Consider the following 23,786-nt stretch of genomic DNA (forward strand, 5'->3'; position numbering starts at 1 on the left):
AATACAGCCTTAATCATAACCCTGGGCATGTCATGTATATATATACTGAGGAATCAATCAGAATACAGCCTTAATCATAACCCTGGGCATGTCATGTATATATATACTGAGGAATCAATCAGAATACAGCCTTAATCATAACACTAGGCATGCATGAAACCATAGATTTTTCTATTCAAGTGGTACCTCGATAAAAATGGCTGTTTCCATATGTATTTATTTCACATGTACATAAACTTCAATAAAGTGATTGCAGGATATCAGTTCTACATGTTCAATTTTGATCTAATATAAAATATCTAAGTGAATATGTAAAAAAGGTTCTTTCATAAAAAAAAAAGAACCACTGCTAAGTCATTTATCAATAAACATCCAACTTTTATCGATATTAATTTACAGGATTCTTTTTCGTGACTTTCAGTAGCTCAGACTACTGTTTACAGTTAAATGAAATAATTTTAGTCAAACTGCGATGTTACACTGTCATGTGAAAGATAAGCTAGGATATGGTATTACCAGTAATAGCACAAGTTATGGTGCAAAACAGGTTTGTGTTTACCTTTGGCTTGTTGCAGTCTGGAAAATGAATTGACCCAATATTTAAATTTTTTCACCTGACTCAGATAATAGTGGATTTTATTTGTGCAAAAAAAAAACCTATATAAGAGATGAGAATAACATTAAATACAAACCCTTTTGGCAGGAAAAGTAGGCTAAAGTCCAAACTATCACCATCAGTAATAATTATCTAATGAACCTCAGCAAAATATTGTGTGTATATTATATCAGTGGACAGTAACAGTTCATGTTCTTATAACATTATAAACTTGGTTTGTACAATAATACGTTTATACCATAAACTAGTCAAACTGACAAAAATGTCAATTCTGTTTAATAACTCGGTTAAAATTAAAGATATCCACAAACAAAATGAACAGAGTTTATAACGCATGTACATCTTAGAACTGTAAAATAACTTTATTAGTCACGTATGTTTCCATATTCAAACTAAATACCTGTATGAAGACATGAGATTTTAGCTTGGAACTGATTCATTACTACATATCATAAACAAATTATTTAAACAAACCTATAAAAACAGTAATAAGATCCATAAAACAATACTGACTCTTACCTTACATGAAAGTTTGTTTCATAAGTTTTAACAAACACAAAGAATTAACCACCAACAACTGATTACTTAAAAGCATAATAGTATACACTAACATGGTATTAAATATTAAGTGTCAGTCATATATACACATATAAAACAACCTAAATAAGTTGGTGCTTGTTTCGTACATGTTTCATAAGGTTCTGTTTTCGTGTGAAGACTTTACCACAAGAACTGCAGGGAAAGTGTCGATGGCTTTTGTGTTGATGGTAAAAATGCATCCTTTCTGACATATAGGACCGGAAACTTTTGTGACATAATGAACAATTATATCCCCATGACCGATATTCATTATTCAATGATGCCCACGTTCCTATAAAATTCACCAAAATATTATGTAAAATATATAACTTATGCATAATTGAGTAAATAAAACTTGACTCCAAAATAAAATGAAATTAGTTGTATTACAATCTTATAACAATAACAGAAATAATTAATGACAGTGACATACAATGTGTTACTTGAAACTTTTAAATTCCTAATAAACAGCAATAAATAAGAATTCTAGATTTTTTATTTCTTTATTACTTTGTATAATGCAAACATGCATTCAAACATACAATTTACAGGAAAACCCCAAATATGAGATCTGGAAAAATGCAAAAGTACAGCTATCATAAGTTAATGCTGTATTAAAATCTTCAATGTTCAAATAGTAGACATATATTGTATTAATGTGTGCGTGTATAATGCATAAATATTCATGATAAAATAATACTGCTATTATATACTTGATGTGAAAATATTTATTTTATGGGAGGAATATACAAGATTAAAAATATTTACAGAATTTAGTTTACTGGCATAATTAATACAGCATTCAGTAATGCTAATCTGTCTATTTATCTACAAGATAAATTCAGAGCATAATCTGTTTATTTATCTGCCAGATAAATTTAGAGCAATTAAAAACAGTAATACTAAATATTGTAATTAAATTTTGTTACTTTAAAAAAAAAGGAGTCCATCCTTGAAATGGCCTTTGTATTGCTTAGAAAATTAGCACATACTTTTCACGTACTGCATGTGTTTTAACATGCATGGGATTAAGGTTGGGCCTCCAGAAAAACAAAACATTTAAATTTTCATACAAAAACTGAATGTAAAATAGAAAAAATTATAGTCCTCATGTTGTGATATCAGGTAATAAGTCTAAACCAATAACCCCACTGATAAATATTAAACTACTAGTTATTGACTTTACACATTGTTGTACAAGATATATAGCAAGTGACTTTAAAAACACAGTTGGTTACCTTTGTTTTTAGTCCTATTTTAAATGTATGAAGAAAAATGTAAAAATAAATAAAGAGGAATACTAAAAACAAAACTTTTTTAAGAACAATAAAAGGCTAGCTAGCAGATACTATGTAACATTCTCACCTTCTAAAATAAACTGAGGTCAAACAGACTATCTAACCCAAATTAAAGCTTTTGATAAACTACAACAGCATTAAACAAAGTGTCTGCTTAGACATTGTCTTAATTATATAATTCCTAGAACAGGTCTCTAAGTCAAACAACATAAAAAAATTCACCGAGAAATACTACATGTTTAAGGTTAATCAAAATAATAACTTTTTTCTTTCGTTGAGATAAGCCTTTTCAGATATAATCCCTAAAATATTACGATAGGATTAAACTTATTTGTTAGGCTTAATTACAAACTATAAATTTATTAAAACTGTGTGTCCTCAATCAAAGGATTTGATGCTTCAAACTGATTATCTCTAACAAATTTAGTTTTGGCTCTTAGAAATCTTAAATTGTGAAATCTGTAATACATAAGACTATATGAACACTAATAATATGTCATATCAATGAAATAACACCTACAAAGCAATGATTACAGTATCTGAAAAAATTAGTCATTCTGACAGCAACTCATAAAAAGTGAGCAATAGTAAAGCACATAACTCACAATCCAGGCCTACGATAAGAAGTATCTGGGTTTGTCACAAACACCTGAGAACAGCACAATGGGTTTATGAACAGATCAACACATACCTGAGAACTTTTGGATTTAGCTTATACTAAATTTTTAAAAAAATATACAATACAATGCTGATCCATAACTTCAACCACTCAATTATAAAATTCTCAGTAACACTACAGAAATGTAACTTACTTTCTTTAGCACTACTGAAATATTAAAAAAAGGCACTTTTGTGGGTAAACTATCTGAATAAAGCAAGAACGATTAAGTGAAGAAATCTTTTATTTATTGTGCATAATAAGAAAGTTTGTAATTATATATTTTACTTAAGTTTCACTGGATAGTGTGTCGATACTAAGTTTTTATATGGCTAGAGAATAAGAATGCTAGCAAAGAAATATTCAAAAAAATATATCAGATGCAAGAAAATGTATGTTCATGGGCACTACACTCCTTGCAGGAACAGCAGTAGAGATTACATACAAGACATTAAAGATCTGGCACAGTTCATGGGCACTACACTCCTTGCAGGAACAGAAGTAGAGATTACATACAAGACATTAAAGATCTGGCACAGTAAAGGAGTCATATTCTGACTTCCCAGGTATGATTATCAATTGCTCTTTGCTAAATGGTCTAAGTATAGGTTTCAGCCAAGCATTACTTAAATGCTAATTTATTTTCTGTCTGAATAATAACTGCATCACATATATAATCACATTCTACAAAGTTGATTAATGTAATTAAATGTGAGTTACTTTGTTCTGAGGACACCTAAGAGTAAAGTGAACAACCAGTAAATTCAATACACTGGTATTAAGAGAGTTCATTTAAAAGGCATAAAACATCATAAAGATTTTTTAATTTTATTGAAAAAGTGTAAGTTGAGATCAAGCAAAATACTAACCCACATCCTTGGTAATTGAAAAAGTGTTTTAACCATCTGTGCTTTTTATTTCCAATGCCATGAGATTCAGTAAACAAATCATTCATTATGACCAAAAGGTACCTAGCAGATAAGTAGTCTAGAATACCTGCCTGTGGTTAGCTGGGGCATGCTTTGAATCCCACTTGGTTTTATACCTTTCAAGGGTTTAACACTTGAGAAACTTATTTCCTTTTCCACCTTATGTTATATAATACAAATTAGAGGTAAAATATACAAAACAGCTTAAAAATAATGTGGTTGTATTTTAATGAATAACAATCTTACAACAAACAAAATTTTAAAACTGTGTTAATTTGTTTTTTGAATTCAGAGCATAATTTTTTGTGATATGATATAGATTATCAGATTGTGTAACTATGGTATAAAAGCATACAATAGCTCTGACATGTCTAGAAGCCAAAAAAAAAAAACAAAATGTAAAAAATTATATGTGTGTGTGTGTGTATATATGTGAGTGCGTGTATGTATATTGCACAAAATACTTTACAGTATACTCTTAAAACATTTTGGCATTATTGGGTCATGAATACAATTAATATAGATACTGAACACAAATCATATTTACTTTCTTACTTCATTTTGTAGCTTATTCGGAATTTTTGCATGTTTTTTGCTTAAAAGGTATTTGACTATTACATGTAATAAATACCACATTGTAATCATATTCACACAGAGTACTGCTGATTGTTCATTGTGATAATAATGATTTTAGAAGACTGTGCTCCACATGAAAAGTTATGTTTAACCAGAAATGCTTTAAAATGTTGTTTTTTTACAGAAAACAAGTTAAATATATTAACTGAGCAGGATAAATACCATATAAAGTGCAGTTCAACAGTAACTGAAATCCATTTCACTATCAAAGTTTGACCTTATAAAACTTCCAGTGAAGGTGTCAGTACAAGAGATGATATCAAAACATCTACATCTCATATAAAAATTCAGTATTTTCAAAAGTATGAAAACTTCCACTTACTGCTTAATACACACTTTTTGAGTATGACAGGCTCAAGAGAAAACTTTATAGGCAGAATCCTTGCAATATAGTTTTTAATAACTAAGTCTTTCAAAACCAGCTTTTTCATTAGTTGATTTTACTTGATAGACAATGTTATAATATAATCTCCCAAGCTGAGAAAGCCTTAAAGTAGAAAATTATTAAATTAAATCTTACATCAATTGGATGGCTTCTTTTTATACTTTCTTAACTACATAGTTACCATTTTACAAAGAAAAGCTTTTATACGAAAATGATTAATTATACATGCAAGTTTTGTTAAACATTTAAAATATAAATACAATACTTTGATTTCTTTTATGAATATCAGAAAGGCGCTTACTAATAAAAACACAAGCAACAACATTATTAAATCTGACTTTGAGTTTTCTACCAACCGTGCCACTACATACGCTTTTTAAAAACCTTGAATGTTGTCATAGTTTAGAAAAGCATTTCCCACTGGTGGGTCACAATAGGTTTGGAGGTGGGTTGCAGAACAAGGCACAGTAAAAATGGCATATTTTTATTTTAATATTCATAAAATAATAATAATCGTAAAAATCTTTGTGAACAAACAAAAAAATTCAAAAGAACCACTAGACTGTACTGAATATATTAGAACATTAACGCACACCTGAGAATGGGTCCTAGAAACATATCTAGATACTCAAGTAGGTCATAGGTTTAGGAGATAAAATATAAGTTTTGCTACCTAATTTATGATATCATTATAATAATATTCAAATTTCCTTTTCCATTGAAAACATTACGTTATGTAATTTATAGAAAAACAATTTGAATTTTATATACCTTGATGGGTTTTATAAAGCAATGCATTAGTTTTGTGTTTATTTATGTTTATAAATGTGTTTACACACCTTTTTATTTGAAATAACATTTATGCTTACCTGAAACTATTACAAATCAAGTACTGTTGCTATCCTTGTTAATAAACGTTCTGATGAGACAATGAAAATAAGAGGTTCTTTAATGAAGATACTTCTTTCAACTGAAACATACAATGTTGGTACAAAACTAGATACAAGTGCATAGATCATGGGAGAACTATACAGCCTCAATTGTATAACAACATAAACAAAGTATTTTAAAAAGTAATAAAAATGACTGCAGCTGGCACCTTAAAACACAGAAATTATATGAACACAGTAGTATCAATGTAAGTTACATCAAAACTACAATTTATCTGATTTAACAACAGACTCCAGATAAAGTACCACACAACAGACTGCAGCATGAACCATATCTTCAGTAATGTTGAATAAGAATTTTTTTGCTCAAGTGTAAACATTAGGTAGCTGCAATAATCCTACTAATTGATAAATAAATTGGTAAGCTCTGTCATTAAACTCCTACTTTTTATCTGCAGTTAATAATGTCATCATAAATGTGTTTCATATGTTTTACCATACTTGTACCAACCAAATACATATTTATAAACAAAATTATCTTGTGCCAGCCCTGTTTTTAAGAGCTTTTTCTATGACTTACAATAAATCAAATGATTTTATTTAAGATAATGCTGCAGATTTCAACAGACCTTACATATTACTTCATTATTCAAGAAATAAAGATTTTTAATTATTTTTTTTGAGGATGTTGTGCACGAATGTGCATAACCATAGTGTGTTTCCTAGTGAAGGTTTTGCCACAAACACTACAAGGAAAATGTCGATGACTTTTGTGCTGATAGTGGAAATGCATCCTTTCTGACATGTAGGAACGAAACGTCTTATAGCACAAATGACATCTATAAACTGGATTCTGCTGCTGGTTGTCAAAATGCCCTTCAAAAAATGGGAAATTCTACAAAAAAAAAGAATCAAAATAAAGTCCTAAAAGTACATCAACAAACACATTTCTTATCATAAAAACATTTCAAGTACACCAATTCCAATCATGTCAACAATATATCAAGTTAGATAATAAGACAACAATATAAAGAAATACCAAATAGTCTCTATTGAATACAAAAAAGATACACTTTTTTTTTTACAAAATGTGAAAACTTCAAGAACTCTGGACAAATTGGTATAAATAAAGATGAAAAGAGATCAAGTAGTTTTTCAGCTATGATTTCAAAAATACACCGTTTTCTTTACAGAAACAATATTTTTCAGTTCTTGTAAAAGTATATAAGAAATCATTTTAAAAATAGCACAAAGCCATTGCACATAACTCATGACTGACATAAAATAAAGCATTTACAAAAACAAGCAGACAATTTCTTAGTATTTAAATTTTCTACAAATGATTTGTATAAAACAAATTAAAACACAACAAAAAATTCTAAGTTTAAAATTTACTTTATACAGACAATTTAAGTAGCAATAGCAGTGGCAGACCTACTGTATTCCATAAGGGCACTTTTATAGATGTTTTAGTCCAAAGTGACGCTCAAGTGAAAACTTTCTTGTGAAAACACTGCCACAAACTTGACATGGAAAGTGACGATGATTTTTATGTTGCTGATGAAAATGTGACTTTAATGTAGAGTAAGTTCTGAAACTTTTGTGGCACACTTCACACCTGTATTGTGCCGAAAGATTCCCTGAAAAATTAAAATGTTGGAATTGAAAAATGTAAGATCCTGACTTTAACAACAACATCAAAACATTTACATATACACTTATGCATCATAAAACATTTGTAGTAAAATATTTCATAAACATGAAAATTTCATACATAATTAAATAATAATATGCCGAGATAATATTTTCAAAAACTAATCACTTTTTCATAATTACAATAAAGCCCAAATTTTACGCTGTTTAATAGCAATATCTTGAACATCTAATATGATTATAGTTAACAAAAAATAATTTTATAGAACCATACCCAGCAAAAAAAAAAACTGTTCTGATTGGTGTACTCCAAGGGATGAAGTAAGAGTACACATCATTCTAGGTTTACCCAAGATTGTGTGTGTATATATATATATAAATACATATAAAAAATCAGATGCAAGTCCTGCAAACAGAAATAGAGGTAACAGCATACTAGGACAATAAAATATTGTCAAAAGTGGATAAATATTGGAGAGTAACCATTATATACAGATTTTTTTGCAGTAAGATATCAATGATCAAGTCCCATCAAAATAGCGCAGGGTTCAAAGAATGAGAAACTATTAATAAAGAAAAAGTTACCAAAACAAATGGAAGAAACATTAATGAGAGAAAATGCTGCTGTGAAAAAAAATGACAAAAACTTTGAACAACTGATTAATAGTTGGATTTATTACAACTAATGTTCTCCAAATATTACACATACAGGCAACGTCATAAAGACTGTAGTCCCACTAATAAATTCATAGTCCAAATGATCCTTACCACAGTCATATCCTGACATAAAAAAACAATGTTTAAACAACAATTTTTCACAAGAATTACGTAATTCTGATTATGCTAGCCACTGAAATACCACTTTATTTGGGTTTATGATGGTGAAAAAAAATGTTGTGCATTAGTAATTGTAGTAGATTTATTTGTTTGTTTGTAGTAACACACACAAAGCTACACAATGGGCTATCTGTGTTGTGTCCACCATGGGTAGCAAAACCCAATTTTTATTATTATACGTCTGCAGACTTACCACTAAACCACTGGGGACATCATTTTAGTAGAAACTGGATTGCTGAACATTTGTTAATAAGACTATGACTGGTTAATCTACAACATGACTTAACTATTTGATATGCTTAAGAATTTTGTGATTAAGTTGACAACAACAACTGACATGCTGTATTTATCTGGTGATGTGTTTATGGGCAAAACCATGATGGTAAAATGAAATACTTATGAAACACACAATTTTCCTTAAATCTATAATTATAGTATTAGCCAGATATGCTGTGATTAAGCTTACAGTATTTATATCTGATATATTGTAGTTAAGCTTACAGTATTAATACCAGACATATTGTTGTCAAATTTACAGTATTCATACAAAACATGCTGTGGTCAGGTTTACAATATTAATACAAAACATGCTTACAGCATTAATACCTGATATACTGTGGTTACATTCACAGTATTTACACTCAATATGCTGTAATTAAGCTCACAGTATTTATACCAGATATGCTGTGGTTAAGCTTAAAGTATTTATACCAAATATGCTGTGCTGAGAGAGATCCAGGTCCACTAAATATGGTACGAAAGAGTTGGAAATGCTAGTTAATCTAATAAACAGCTAATATTTTTCTTGTAACCAATAAACAAAAATATTACCTATCTTCTTTATTTAACAAAAAATAAAAAAGACCTTTATAGAAACTGAATTCAATTATTTGTTTTTCATCAGTAGATGATCAATGATGTTTCCCTCAAGCTTCAAAAGCCATGTTCTCACATTAAAAATGTTTACTTTTGGTAGAATTCCTGGTATATGTGCTGTAAGACACCCAGTCCTGAAAATATGAGTATGCTTGTTTTAAAACCACTGTTCATACCATTCACTTTTACTTGTGATAGCTACAAGAATAGATTACAGATTTTTTTAATGTTGTTCATTTTTTTTTAATTTCGTGCAAATCTACACGAGGGCTATCTGCACTAGCCGTCCCTAATTTAGTAGTGTAAGACTAGAGGGAAGGCAGCTAATCATCACTAACCACCGCCAACTCTTGGGTTACTCTTTTACCAACGATTAGTGGGATTGACCATCACATTATAATGCCCCACGGCTGAAAGGGCGGGCATGTTTGGTGTGATGGGGATTTGAATCTGCGACCCGCAGATTGTGAGTCGCGCGCCCTAACCACCTGGCCATGATAAGCTTTTTAACGTTGATGGTTAAAAACAAGCTACAGATATTGACAGTAATTTTGTGCATATAATTCATCATTTTTTATAACATGAGGATCAGTATTATGTGTTCATAATGAAAAATATTAGTACTTATAACAGATACACAATTACAAGTAATGGTAACATTTTCAGTACTTTTTATAGCTTTTGAAAAAAATGTTATGAATTCTTAAAATTACATAATAAATAATATTTCTTATAAATTATGCCTTTTTAATATTCTTTATAAAGACGGCATACTCTACATTAAACAACTAAGCTGTGGAAATGCATTTATATAAATATAAAAGCATTGTCTGTTGCATGTCAATGTAATTACTTTGCAGTGTGTGGATGGACCTTCATCAAAATTGGTATGGAGGTTCATGCGGGGGTACATACAAATTTTCAGTTTAGCATTTTGCATTTTTTACCACTACCTCACCTCCTGTGGATGGATCTTCACCAAATTGGTATGGAGGTTCATTGGGAGATACATACAAATTTTCAGTTTTGTATTTTGCAGTTTTTACCAGTACTTTGCACTCTGTTGATGGATATTCACCAAATTTGGCATGAAGGTTTGTTGGGTCCATGTGCAGAAACATGCAAATTTGCAGTTTCACATCTTGTGCTTTGCAATTCTTATGGGCATTTTTTACAATTACATATGATGGAAGCAAGTTTTCATGTCCTAAGATAACCTTTCATTAATCATGAATTTACATAACTTCCATCCAGTGGACGGATACTCCAGCTAGTGATTAAATAAAGAACAATCCAATTTATATTATATAAACTATAGAAGTAAACTTTTTTAACAAAATGTACCTTAGAATCACTTACTTAGTCTACAATAATATTATAATGAAAAACCTTGAAGTATAATTATTATTACGAACAGATTGTTTTGGGTTAAAGAAAATTTGCAGATTTACTGACAAACAAAATCAAACATATTTTAGTATGTTATAGGTACCATTGTATTTAGTGTATCAGATAATTTAAATCATTGGTTTTACATTTAGGAAGGGTATTTAAAGAAGTGTATATAAAATGTTATATTAGTAGAACTTTAACCTATTAGTTTAAGAGTAATCATGAAAAATTGGCTGTTTTATGGTGACAGGTACAATTTTTATAAATGGATGTAAACAACGTTTCAAACATAGTATCTATTCAAGAAAAAATTACACACACACACACATACATATGATAGTTGTTTCAAAACAAAAATATTACAGTACATTTTAATGACACACAAGGCAGGAAAGAAAAAATATTCAAACATTTTCCCAAGAACTTGTGCTGCTCGTTTATAAAAATATACCATAAAAAACTGCTAAAAGATAATGAACTAAGCCCCTTTTTTACAAAGCAGAAGTTTCAACTACTGATGCTTTACACGACAATGAACTTCCATGGCATGTTTTCTAGTGAAGATTTTTCCACAGACAAAGCACGGAAAATTTCGATGACTTTTGTGTTGATGATGATGGTGGGATTTCATAGTGCAATAGGTTTTAAAAGTTTTATGACAAACTTCACACACATACTGTGGCCCAAAGGGATAGTGACCTGTAAAGATAATATTCTGTTTTTTTCATAAAATACTTAGTAGCAAGAAAGTAAATATAAAACACAGGATAATGAAATATCATGAAAACAAAGATTTTCTTTCTTTTCAAAGTGTAGTTTCATGTATAAGCCAACCAAGAAAACAGGTACTACTTCAAACACTTTTAAGCCGTAACATCAAACTGGTGAATTTGAATTTATTTCTCTCATTTCAAATTCGAAAAAACCTTTAATGAAATAATTTCTCTCAATAATACATCTAAATGCACCCTGATAAAAAAAGAAGCTTTTCTGTAGTATTTTATAAAAGCAATTGTACACCACTTAAAAGCCAATATATTTTCTTTATTTTCCTAAATCATTTTCAAACTGATTTAACCCTTAAACAACTGTAAACACATAAAAACTGAATAATATTTTTTAAATATTTACAAATTACTTGCTGTAATTACTTAAAAGCATTTAAAGCAGTTATTAAAGTTTCACAGTAACAAAGAAGGTTTTTGTGAGCAATATTATTGTTTGGTTAAACTTCCGGCACCAGATGTGCTTCCAAATCTAACCCAATATTGTATTATTTTTTTAAAAAACATTGTCCACTCATTCTATTATCACAGTATTTAAAAGTAAATTATTAATTTAACATCATTTTTCAAGAGATAGATCACATGTCAAAAACAATTTTCAAACAAACCTACACAATACATCTTCCAATCTTGAATGCAGTTGGAGTAAAATTAGCAATATAGATTAGAAAGGAAAGGTAATGATTTTTCTTCTTACTGAAATCAGAGATGACAGTCCACCTGACATTGAGATACCTTATTTTTCTTCTTTACAGATAATTTAAATCAACAGCATCCCCATATTTGCAACATGAATTTCTACAGAACTATTTAGACAAATTGAAATACCATAATACTATTTTGATAGTGATGAATCTTTAAGACTTTTATCATGTGCATTCTGTTACAGTGCCCTAATCAGATGCTGACAGTAATTGCATGAATGTGGCATTTAACTTTACTTTAATGTAAGCTCAGTAAAATTTGCAAGTTTGTGGTAACAATGTGAAAAAAAAAAAGGATTTAAAACAGTATAATGGTTACAAAAGATATTTAAGGTAATTAGACAGTTGGGTATATTCAGGAATAATACTGCCTTTCTATTGTGTGTAGCATCAGTTTTTGGAATAACAAAATAGTTGTAAATGAGCAGTTATGAAACAACAAAAGCTACTAAACCAAAGTTCCACTACCCTAAAATAAAAACTTTTTTTTGAAAAATAAAAATATATACGAGTACTGTTAAAATAATTCACTGTTTATTGACAATCTAAACTCAATTTTATATAGAGTGGGCTAAAAATGACTGTGATAAAACATCCAGCAATCTATTGAAAAACTTGTTTTACTTAATGTGTGTAGTTCTTATTATATGTGAAGGAAATTCCTTCCCTTCAGCTATTGAATTAAACTCTATTGTGTTCATCAACTGTACTGAACAATTATCATTACACCTGTCACTGAAAAAACACAGAAACCTGTACACAGTAGCTAGTTCATTTATTGAACTTACATAGTCCAGTCCTACTTAAAACTAAATATGTTTTAAAACTAAGGATTAATTCGACAAACATCCAAGTGAACAATTAGTGATTTTGCTTGTAAAGTTTCATATATTGATTGATGGCTGATTATAACCTTTGAAGTCAAATTTATACATCGCTGTTCACCAAATACTAACTCGTGTTTTCAAATTCATTACGATAAGCTAAAAATAACAAAAAATAATTCATACATGTGTATGACCTCTTAATCTTTTACTTCTTAGATAAGACATATTATTCACTAAATGACTTATTTTTTTAATTTTCCAATTAATTAACTCACAAAAGTATCATGTCATCACCCTATTCATCATATTTTCTTTAGAATTAGTAATAAACAAATCTTACATTTATAAATTGGAACATTAGTTAACATGAAACAAATAAGACCATAATGACTTAAAATCTAAGAACATATTACATTATTTTTCAAATTAATATTTAATAACATCAGTCTGCGATGTACAGAAGGTATATCGACAGTTCTCCTTCAAAATCTAGTAAAAAATGCAAATCTCATATAGTTCTTACTAAAATAATTTAATTAATAAGCAAGAAAGATATTTCTGTAATAAATATACAGAAACAGAGCAACTACATGTACTCAACTAAAATACAATCTGATTCACTACTTTAGAAAAATAGCTTATTTTCAAGACTATACTAGGCTTTCTAAACCACTCTCTCCAAACCAACGCATTTTATAAATATGACCTTGTACATATCAGAACTTGTAAAAAATGCATCCAAGTCAACAAATTAAAAAATGTAATCAGTATAAGTTGTTTTTTAGAATATGCTGTGCACGAAAGTGCATAACCATTGTATGCTTTCTGGTGAAAGTCTTCCCACAAACGTTACATGGAAAATTCCGGTGACTCTTGTGTTGATAGTGAAAGTGCATCATCTCAGACTTATAGGAACGGAAAGTTTTATGACATAACTGACATTTGAATTCTGGCTGCTCAGGAAAAGCTGGAAATCCTAAAATGAAAAATATTTCAATATAAAAAACTGTCTGGAACTTGTATTTAAAAATAAATATACATGAATACATATTTAGCATAGGGCCACACATAAATCACGATAGTATAAAAAATTAACATTAAAAAAGTATTCTACTTAGTAGAAATTAATAGGTAGAAGCAATAAAACTTATAAAGTACTTGTTTAACATGCAAAAAATTGTGTGAATATTAAACAAAGCTGATACTGATATAGTTTTATATTATTATAATTTTAAATCATATAACCAAATATATAATGCAGTATGCACAATACTGACTTTTAAATCTTATAACCAAATATATAATGCAGTATGCACAATACTGACTTTTGTGTTAAAATTAAATTGATAAAAACTTCAAACGTTTAATGTTTACTGAAAAACAGAGGTTATATAAACATCTAAACACTTATTCATTCACCATAATCAAACTAACCTACTGGTATCAAAAGGTTTAAATTGCTTTTATTGCAAATCTCATTCTATTATGTAACTCATGTTCTAAAAACAACAGTTGATCCACATATTAATTATCTGCTTCATAATACACAAATATTATTTATTTATTGAAAAGAGGAAACTATTTGAATAATATGTTTTAAGTGTTTTTCAGACTTCCTGTTTTCGTTTGAACTTTGAGCAATGTATAAAATGTGGAATCATTTACAACAACTTCTGAAAAATTTACACTTATGTTATCCAGTTTAAACAGATATTAAAAGTGACTGCATTACTTTGTTCCATTTTATACTTTTAGTGTTGAAACAAAAAACGTTTTTCAATATTACAATCTTCTGTTTTCATTATGAAAATGGTTAATACACATTTAGACAAGCATGCAGCCCTGAAGACATACAGCACATTTGAAATATATGTACATTGAATACCACATTCAAGTTTAAAAGACCAGATAAAACATATTTGCATTCTTTAACTAAAAACTTCAGCACAAAACTTTAAGTTATATGTCAACAACATTTCAAAAAAAGTAACTAACTATTACATTCAACAGGAAAAATGTACATGAGATTTCAATAATATTACTAGTTTCTAGCCTGTGTGATCTTGTATCACAAACACACAAAACTGAACTTCTCATTCAGAACTCAGCTAATAATGCATGAACCACCCGACATGACACCAACTTTATACAATTTAAATAAGAAAAATCAATGATATAGCTTCTGTGCATGATCAAAACACTTAAAATAAGGAATTGAAGCAAAACAGCACGTGATGCAAGTCTTGTTGTCTCCCATTTTTGAAGTTTGTAAAAAAAATTTTTTCTTCTTAAAACATGTAAATTAATTTTTTTGGTTGCTATTCATTACACAAAGCAAATAAAACGAAAATGAAACAAGTAAAAAAAACTTTTATACATCTATTCACAAAAACAGTTAACATTGACTTGCACAAATCATAACAAAGTAGTTAATCACAAAAACAGTTAACATTGACTTGCACAAATCATAACAAAGTAGTTAATCACAAAAACAGTTAACATTGACTTACACAAATCATAGCAAAGTAGTTAATCACAAAAACAGTTAACATTGACTTACACAAATCATAGCAAAGTAGTTAATCACAAAAACAGTTAACATTGACTTACACAAATCATTGCAAAGTATTTGAAATGTTCTTCATTTACAAGATACAGAAAAATATACCAAGACTCAAATTCAAGGTGGTTTGGTATTCATTTTGATTCCTTTCAAGAGTAAATTTTACATTTTTGGAGATACACTAATCATAAAGAGACAATATTATGAAAATTAGATTGTTGGCATCTAATAAAGGCACAATATAAGCCTTCTGCACTCAAGGTACATATGTAAGTGCTTAGGATAAGACTAAAGTGATCAGATTTATATCTTTATCATAGTTAGTACACTCTATTATAATGTCTAATTATCAATTACACATTTTTTATTACTAGATATTAATTACTAAATACTTCTTATCCTATGATTTGGATAAGCAGGGAAGACCTGAGAATGTCTGTGTGTATATTATTGCCCCATAATACATCTTTGTCTTATGATATTCAGTTTTCTCCATTAGCTCAACAATGCATTACATTTGGGCATGGTATATCAGATATTCATAATCTAGTATTACTAAGTAAGCATGTTCTTGAATTCATGCATTACCAATAACAAATATTGGCAGAAGCACTTTTTTTCACAAATTACTACACTAATGGTGATGCTTTCTTAGTGGATATTCCTTAAAAATGTATGAAATGGATTTTTTATAACCTCAAATGAAGCTATAATTTAAATCAAAATTATTAATCTTCATGATGACAATAAGATGTTTACTGTATATATCATCACTGCCCCTTCTCCTCTTTTTGAACTAGTCCTCCTTTATCAGTGGGTGAAACCTACACTTTTTACCCAACAGCAGAGGTGAACTAGTTCAAAAAGTCAGGAAGGGGCCACAGGTGGAAATATGCCAATTTAGGACAGGAGGATTGTAAAATATACCACAGTTCAAACTGAAGTGAAAATACATATTAAATTTTCTTTTACACTGCTACAAATAACCTATACAAGGACTTCACAAAATAAAATAATTTTCTTATAATAACTATAATTTAGAGATTATAATTTTATGGCTATATATAGAGAAATTACTGTTTCTGATGGTAAAAGGAAAGACCTATCACACATGAGGCCCAGGAGCAACTGCCCCTTTGTTAGTCTCCTTCTACTCATCAAATGCCAAAAAAATTTATTACGCATTAAATCAATTACTTCATAGTAGATAATTTCATGTAATGTGTACAACTATTAGTGTATGAAATCCTTGATCTCATTACTGTCTCATACATCCAGAATCAGGAATTGCATTTTTTTGTCTGGATTTCTGTGATGGTTATGAGTGTGCCTAAGACAGCTGTATGTTGTAAAAAATATTCAGGCAAACTCCAAAAGTGTACAAAAAAACATATTAAATGATTATTGAAAAATTAATACACAGTTTGAGTAAATGCACTCAGAAACAGTCAATGAGTGTTGGGGTGGGACATTATTTAAAAAATCTATGATTTTTATTTCTCTTCAAAAGAATTCTTCTTTGAAAATTCTGAATGATTAATCAAGCAAATGCAGGGTGGGTAATAAAAACACTACATGAAACCTTTAATTCATACTTGGCTGAACAGTATATATAAATTTTTTTTTAAATATAAAGCTTTAGTTTTTCTCTTTAAAAGAAGTTTTTCTAAGAATGTACAATTCAATTAATTATGGGGTAGGCTATCAAAACTTGTATAGATAGTCTTATGACTATGTGCTTTGTTATATAATATGAACTTTATACATGAAAAACATTGTGATATTAAAATGCAAAAAATTACATCAATTTCAAGTTTCTTCTTTTCTAATATAAAAATTTATTTCCAACAGAGATGATTATAACTGATGTTTGAACTTTCAGCAATCTTACTGAAAAATAGATATTTAAATTTCAGTGGTTTTCTTTGAGAAAATACACACAATTTCTTAAACATATATACAACATCATACATGGAAAAATTTAGCACCAACAAGCCAAGGCAAATTCAATGTTTCTTTCATTAAAATTTAGTTTTAATGAATGTTTAACTTTAGTAGTTTTAAATAATCAGGAATATGTTATCTACTTTTACTCTAAAATCATAAAGGAAAAGTAACATAAATCTGTAAAATATTTGTTCCTCTCTCAGTCAAAAACTGGTTCAAACTTATGTCTTGTACTTTGTATAAAAAAAAAATGGCTCAAATATTCAGAAGAAATTCAATAGATAAAAATGGATTATCTTCATTTACAGATTATTGAACTTAATATCATCCAAACCCTTTTTAATGAACTCACTAAGCTGACAAATCAGTGCTGTAATAAATTTGGCCTATAACTATGTTTTAATAATGTTAGGTTTATAAACACAAATATTTTATGCACTTTTACTAATTATTTATAATTACTATTAACTGTAATGTAATTTTTTTTATATTCTGGAAATTACTACTTTCAGAATTAAAACTATTAACAAATAGATACCCTAAACAAAGCAATAACTTTTTCCAAAATTCTTATAGTAACTTCAGCCTAATTTTCCTCGATTAGTCTGTTGTGTCATATCCACATAATCATTCAATAGTTTATTGAATAGCTCTCTGCTACATGCTTGTAGATGCTGAGAATAAGGTTGGTCTACACCCACCTTCATATACCAAACCTGGAAGGAGAAAGGAAGTAATCAAAATCCTCCCAAAAGCTCAAAATGTGTAAAACAGATAGAAATTTAAATTACAGGCTCTCACAACCATCCCAAGCAGAAATCAGTATTACCTCTTACTTAAGTGTATAATAATTTATCCCATAACAAAAACTTCTAGCAACTTTGTAAACAGAGAATGAAGTAAGGCTGTACCAACACAGTAACAAACCATGGCAGGTTCTCAGACCAGGTTATATATATATATATATATACTACTTAGATAATAAACAACCAAGGAGATAGTGATAGGGAAGCTGATAAAATGTGGAGTAAAACTCCCTTTAAAGCAAACCCCAAAAATGAATTAAATCAAGTAAAGAAGCTGCTTTAGTAAATTTCTAAATGTGATAGGAAACAGGTTACACTAGTGAGAAAAATGTCCCACCTCAAGATTCATAAGAAAAGATGTATAGGTGGTAAAACATCAATAAAGTAGATATACAAAGGAAACTGAGAAAACTAAGGAAAGAGAAGTGGACCAAAACACATCTGCACACCAAGGCTGACATAAGCCTATAAAGGAGATAAGCAGCAAGAATAAGCTAACAATGTTGCAATTTGATAAAACTGAAAACAACAAAACTTAAAGATAGATGACATGAGTATCACTGAAAAATTGACAAGTTAAGTCAACAAGAAGCCTGCACAAGAAGGTAACAAAAAGGTTCCTCCATACCAAGCTGAAACTGAACTAACTAAAAAGTGACAACCAGAAAAAAACACCTTTTCCAGACTGTTGAAAACTATTAAAAACATATATAAGGAAGTGGTAGGCATGAAATAATACATGAGACCACCTAACACAAAAGCCACACATAAACCAAATAATCTGGTACAGGAGGTTAGTAGAGAAAAAGCTTGTAATTGAGGATAATTAAAGCAATGCAATCAAATCACTTGAGGGTGCAGAAACTGAAGAAACAGACTAAAGGGTTCAAGTTCTAAGTATGAGGAAACCTTACAATTCAGACTTACCAGAATAAATAGGATATAAAAACAACCCAAGAAAACTCCCCTACATGATGTAAAGGACCCATAACATGAACTTGTAATGCCACAAAAAGTGATTGAGATCACTCTTTCGCAAACTCCAGAAAATAAGGCTGTCTAATAGGACAGATACATCCTAGATAAGGAAAACTGGTGTAATAATGAATGAAGAATTTGATAAACAAGAAAATGAACATGCATTGAGTGACATAACTATAAAGATAACAGCTGAATTAATCACAAAGAATAACAAAATACAAAACAGGTGCTACTTTATTGCAAAACAAAGAACATTAGAAAAAACATAATAACAAGACTAAATAGGAGCACTATGATCTGTTGTAGAATGATATCCCATGGGAGAAAATGTGGATATGACATTTCATGTTCATAAATGGAAGTGGAATGACAAGTCTCCAGCATAAATCTCCAAATCAAAAATATAACAAAACTAAATAGGAGCACTATGATCTGTTGTACAATGAGATCACATGGGAGAAAATGTGGATATGACATTTCATGTTGATAAATGGAAGTGGAATGACAAGTCTCCAGGATAAATCTCCAAATCAAAAATATAACAAAACTAAAAATTTCTTTCCAGTAAAACTAAAATGAGAATGCCCAATATAGAACCAAAACAAAGCTTTACAGGCTTATTTAACTTCAACTCCTAAAGCAAACTTAACAAAATTACACACATTAATATAAATATAGATAATGGTAATTTTAACTCAATAGTCAATTTGCAAGAAAGGCACCTTTTTTTTTACATGTTTGACCAAACTTTTGAAATTTTATTTGTTGTGCTATATTATTTGAGTCAGTGACATTTATTTCAATTGTAGATTGGTGTATGATATAAAGAATGCACTACAAAAGGTTTTGATGCACATTTTGGTCACTGAAATATCGTGCTTCATATATGTGACCTCTGCTAAGGTGGTCATTGTTTCTTCAGAGCAACATTTATGACCAGATGGTGCCAAAGAAGTAAATGTAGGTTAAAGTAGATATGAATGTAACAACTTTGATCTTGTATTCTTTATACAAGTTAAGGAAGGTCCATCTTTCTAAAGTGCTTGGGTTGTTGAGTTTAATTTTTTGATTGCTTTTGTGGTCCTAAATTCTCTCCAAGTATGATGAATCTGACTTTAGGGGAGATTTATCTGGTAATATTGGCATAATGGCTGCCATATACTTGATGAGAAATATAGAGCACTAAGTCTATTCCTTACAAGACAAACCTTAATAAAAGCAATTGATTACAAATTATCTTATCTATGAAGATATCAAATGAGTTATATGACTAAGATAATTGAGTTAATTCCTCACCATCTCATTCGTAAAACCAGAATGACATCAATTACAAAAATTCTGTGCATTATGTTAAAATGATTTTGGAGCTTCAGAACTTCCTCACAATGTCATTGCATTTAGTCTTGCTCTATCTAACAATCAGGCATCTTGACAATAGTTCTGTAGCATAATTTCTATTGCAAAAGATTACAGCATAAGGCTGTCATGTTCAAGGACACCACTACTCCTCTGCAAGGTTTCCATGTACCATCTAGATAGATAGAAAATGGCAGTTTTCAAGCGATCATTTCAACAATCTAGTTGTACAGAAATCCATAAGCTCTGCACATGGCAACTTTTCCAGTATGATTTCATAAGGAGTAACACGAATACATATTTCATTTTCTAGCTGCATGAACTGTGCAATAGTTGAATGTATACCTTGTTAAATAAACTCGAACACACACACACGACTTTTGTCATTTTTCCAGATGGGGATCCTTCTTGATTATATTGCCTGGATCACATGTGTGTTTTTTTTTTTAACTATCCTTTGTGTTTGGGGATTTTCACCTGTTACAAGACACCACACGGCTGAGGTACAACTTGTTGTAGGTCTCTTTCTGGATGGTCCTGGTGTTTAAAATAGATCCATAATATTTTGTTTTCCAATGTTATTAAGTACAAGTGCAATCTTCATCTTGAAATTTCTAAATCCCCAACCCAAGTACATTTTTATGGTCCTAGTGTATGAAAATTTAACTTTGGAAATAGCCATTGCCTACACTTCCCAAAAGCAATCAGTTTTTGGTGACATTACACTATCTATGAAATGGAAAACAATGTCAAAAAGTAATTCTGATACATGATGGTCCACTACGACTTTAAATGAGCAGTGTCTGTCCCATAAATTCCTAATTTGCATATTCATAATTGTTTGTATGTCATAATATGTATTGAGTGCTTCTTCAGAGTCATTAAGGAATAGGCCACATTAATCACAATCTCACTTAACTTCATAAAAACTGTTGTATGGTTTGTTTTATGCATTGCAAAAAATATCCAATTTTTTATATGTGCTACTTGTATTCATTCTGCAGTTTTCAAAATTTGAAAAGCTTTCATTGTGGTATGTTTCTTACAAATGCTTACCTTTGTTGTAGAACTTTCCAACACAGTTTCTACTTTATTAAACTGTAAATGTTGTTCTTTTTATTAGAAAAACACAGTATGCAGTTTCACTGTGCTCACCATTCCTAGTGTACAATAAGAATAAAATTTTATCATATCAAAATTATAAGCAAACCAACTGTTATATAAATGTTAATCAGAAAGTTTCATTTAATATACACAAAAAGTTTTAAACACACTTTATATTCATCTATACATTTTTTTACATTGATTTTCTTTGCTCATTAAAAGAGGTACTTAGGTCAATAAAGACTAAAGCAAAAATGGCCTCAGAGATAGTGGCCCTGTCAACAAAACAAAACCTAAGTTATCTTATTACATGTTACAGCTTTTACAGTAAGAATATTTTTACTGTAAAAGCTGTAACTTGTAATACAATAATACTTATAATCAGTAAGTAAACTCAAAATTAAAAACTTGGTATTATTGAGTGCAAAGTAATTAATCAAACCTACATCATCTTGTTCAACAAAAACTATTTTTCCTATCATACTACATAATAATTCATATGAAGTATAAAATGCTAAAACAAACTTTTTGCAAGCTTTATAAATTCAGGACTGTTACTGTGTCACATGTTGTTCACAAACACCTTTTCCTTTTAGCAACATATCACCAATCTAAGCTTTTATCATACTGATCCAATTTTAACATGAGGTTTTGCTGAACTGGAAGCTTTATCTCTATTTTGTTCTAAACTATTTCAACTTTCCTTCTAAGGTTATGAATGCTGTATTTTTTGAGAAAAAATTCAGGAAATTCACAAACATTAATGTTATCATTTGGAGCACACAGAAATCAACCCAAAATCTAAATTTGAGGTTTTAAAAATTTGAATACATAAAATTAAGTAAAGAATTTTTTTTATTGAATAAATTTGAACTCTGAAGTATTATAACTGTTTGTGGAAGAACAAGTGCATGTTGGTTTTCTGTAATTTATTTTATATTCAACAGCATAATTTTGTTCTTGGGACAGGGTGGCTAGGATCAAATAATTTTATCTTAAACCTGTTACTAGTAAAATTTCTTTGATTATTAAACAACTTTTTTTAATGTGAGAACTAAATATCTGAACAGAATCATATGTATGACGGAATCCACCCCTTGATATTTCCCAAACAACTTAATACACTCAATATAAATATACATCAGATAACTTCTGTAATGTAATGCCTTCTAATGATTGGAAGCACTAGCTTATTTTTAGATATAAATAACAGTGAACAGTACAATAGTTAAAGTGCTTTTGCTTCTGTTTTCCACATGGATATCTGACAAAATATGATTTTGCTACTAGGTTAAAACAATTGTATAAAACATTCTCAATCATTTTTTCCCTGTAGCTGAATACATAATTTAGTAATACTTATTATGGCCATTAACTTTCAATCCCAACCCAAAAATTTTTTTTCTAAATTTTAAAAAAACTTAAGAAACTATAGTATCACAATGTAGGAAATAAAGGCTGCCTGGTGCAGCATATTTATACAAATATACTTTGGCAAATATCCTTTCACCTCAGAATGTTCTCAAGGTAAGGTTTTATTTTAAATTTTTTATTACTTAACACTAAGCGATTGAAGACAAAGTAATCAGCATAGCAAGAAAATAATCACAAAACTGAACATACAAACCAGTAAATCTAGCCATAAGCAATAAATTGACCTTGATGGGAAATAAAACCATGAAAGTAGAAAAACTTTATTATATGTTATTTTCATAAAAAGTGTAAATGCAATTAAAAAAATATCCAATAAATAGAACATATGTCAAATGGTTAATAAAAATGTGAAATTTCCTTTTATTCCTTCTAAACATAGTGACTTATAAATACAATTTACTTACAATTAGACTAACACTCAGTTATTCAGCATTAACTACTACCATTGAAGTGGAACACCACTACAATGAATAGGGGGTGGAAAAACTATGTCATTTGACACTATTATTACCGTATTTTTTGGAATATAA

General features: G+C 29.4%; 2 long non-coding RNA genes across 2 annotated transcripts in view; both read right to left on the reverse strand.

Annotated features, from left to right (window-relative positions):
- LOC111087008 overlaps positions 1-6,884 on the reverse strand; it is a 16,469-nt gene extending 9,585 nt beyond the window's left edge. Inside the window, exons 1-2 of the long non-coding RNA XR_002611733.1 lie at positions 5,971-6,884; positions 1,303-1,487 (exon numbers count right to left, since the gene is read on the reverse strand). This is a non-coding gene — a long non-coding RNA (uncharacterized LOC111087008). The remainder of the gene's footprint in view (positions 1-1,302; positions 1,488-5,970) is intronic.
- Positions 6,885-10,696: 3,812 nt separating this feature from the next.
- The window catches only part of LOC111087009, a 17,997-nt gene continuing 4,907 nt past the window's right edge, over positions 10,697-23,786 (reverse strand). Inside the window, exons 2-3 of the long non-coding RNA XR_002611734.1 lie at positions 18,114-18,291; positions 10,697-14,041 (exon numbers count right to left, since the gene is read on the reverse strand). This is a non-coding gene — a long non-coding RNA (uncharacterized LOC111087009). The remainder of the gene's footprint in view (positions 14,042-18,113; positions 18,292-23,786) is intronic.

This window comes from Limulus polyphemus, unplaced genomic scaffold (assembly GCF_000517525.1).
Source record: "Limulus polyphemus unplaced genomic scaffold, Limulus_polyphemus-2.1.2 Scaffold1635, whole genome shotgun sequence".
NCBI lineage: Eukaryota > Metazoa > Arthropoda > Merostomata > Xiphosura > Limulidae > Limulus > Limulus polyphemus.